The following is a 2,109-nucleotide window of genomic DNA, read 5'->3' on the forward strand; positions in this document are numbered from 1 at the left end:
TGCTGGTATCAGCATGAAATAAATTGTTGCTGGGGAATTTTAGGTTGTTTATTTTTTTTTGTTCTACAAATCTGAAACAATGTAAAGATTAATTCTAAACAAACTTTTCCTCCTGAAATGATAACTTTTCTGGAAGTCCCAGGCTACTGTCTCATTTAATGTCATTCCTAACAAAGTTTCTGAAATGTTAATAGCAGTAAATGGTCCTGGGGCCCTTGCCCAGAGTGTCCAAGTCTTTCTAAGCTGAAGTGGTCAACTAGTAGAGTTTGGAACATTTAGGAAAAATGATCTGTTTAAAATTAAAAACAAAGCATGACTGTAATAGGGTTTTTTCCAACCTAATCGTTTCTGTACAGGTTGGTTGCAAACAAAATTACTAGTCTTCTCACAGACAAAACAAGGTTTATTCTATTTATTCCCATGCACTGCCTGTCCGTTACGCCTCGGCTTCCAGTCAGCCATCAGGTCTGGTCTAACCAGCTCCATGTTCCTTGCTCCCTCATCTTGTGATTGTGACTGAAGTATGTGCATAGGCTCATGTTGGTGGATTTACCTAAGGCCTTTCTCCTATCATTTGCCTGTGGAGCCAGGCTCTGGAAGGAGTACACAGACATGGGGGTTTTTTGTCTACTCCACTAACACATCCCTTGCCCTTGGCTGGTGCCCAGGCAGTGTGCGAGAGAGGATGCAGCCCCACGCTTCCAGTACTAACAGACAGGGGTAAGGTGGCTAAGGAGGGGTCTGGAGTAGCAAAGAGCAGCACAAGCTGCGTGTCCAGTCTTGTTGCCAGACCCAGCGTACCACAGCACTGCCCTGGCCCGTCGGCTGTCGGCGTTCAGCTCCGCAGGGCTGTTGGTGTGGTCACTACGCACTTGGCTGGATTCACCTCTGGAGCTGAGGGGAAGCTCTCAGTAACACATTCCTAAAAAAAGTTTTCTTCTTTGTGGGACGGCTTGATCCGCAGGAGGGACTGGCTCTGCAGCGCTAGGGGATAATGCCGGCTATCGCTGGTGTTCCTTCCTGTAAACCTGGCCGTGCGTTCGCGTAAGGCGCCAGGGGTGAGGGCGGGAGTTGCTCGTGTCACCCGCGCCGTGAGCCGTCGAAGGGGTCGCGCAGAATTTACAACCGAAAGGCAAAAAGGCGAACGGAGGAAAAAATAACGCACTTTCCCACACCGGGAGTCGAACCCGGGCCGCCTGGGTGAAAACCAGGAATCCTAACCGCTAGACCATGTGGGATTGCTTGGTAGGGCTGCCTGGCTGCGACAGCTGCTTCCTGCATCGCTGCGTTCCTGCACCGTCTCCTGCCCGCCCTGCCTCCTGTCTGCGCCGCCTGCCTGTGCCCGCGCTGCCCACCGCTCGTTGTCCCTGCCTGCTGACCACCGTTTGTCTCCCACTGCCCGCTGACCACTGTTCACTGCTCGCTGACCTCTGTCCGCACCGTTGGTCAGGAGCAGGGAGTGGGGTGAGGGGTGCAGGGCTGCTCCCTCACTTAGTTAAAAGACGAGGTTGGAGGTTGACAAAACTGAAAAAGTAGGAAATTACTAATGGGAAGATGAACAAATCAACTCCGGCCTAAAAAGGCACAGAAACTTGGTAACAGCCACCAACGTGCTCCTAAACAAATTTGAGCAACCGCAAAAGCAGGCAGAAAAGCTACACTACCCAGTTTTGACTGAGAACAACCTTATCAGACACGGGTACAAGACAGGTAACAGGTGGGACACTGCAGTAGCTGGCTGCGGATGTGCAGGAAGAACTGACTATTGATCATGTGGAGGAGTGATGCTGGGTATTGAAGAAACTTCGATATCAGTGTGCCTGAACCATTTTAATCTTCCAAGATGTAACACTGAACCCCTATATGTGGAAAACTCACACCTAAATAGGCAAACGAGAGAATCAGGACTATTGTAGTGAACAGACTGTAAAACCAGTGGTGGTGGCAGTGACGTATTTAGGAGGTCAGATTGGCTACCAAGGCAGAAAACATCATTATGAAAAGTCTCCAATTACCCCCACACCGAGTGAGTAAATGTCACATCAGCATATCATGCGGTTGCTACATTTAGATACCACAAAGGCTTGATTTTTGGAACAGCTGGTTGGA

At 49.5% G+C, this 2,109-nt stretch overlaps 1 non-coding gene across 1 annotated transcript; it reads right to left on the reverse strand.

The window, feature by feature from the left end:
- Window positions 1-1,166: 1,166 nt before the first annotated feature.
- Window positions 1,167-1,238, reverse strand: TRNAE-UUC (transfer RNA glutamic acid (anticodon UUC)). The gene has a single exon. It is a non-coding gene; the product is annotated as a tRNA-Glu (tRNA).
- Window positions 1,239-2,109: the final 871 nt, after the last annotated feature.

Source organism: Aphelocoma coerulescens, chromosome 20, assembly GCF_041296385.1.
Source record: "Aphelocoma coerulescens isolate FSJ_1873_10779 chromosome 20, UR_Acoe_1.0, whole genome shotgun sequence".
Classification (NCBI taxonomy): domain Eukaryota; kingdom Metazoa; phylum Chordata; class Aves; order Passeriformes; family Corvidae; genus Aphelocoma; species Aphelocoma coerulescens.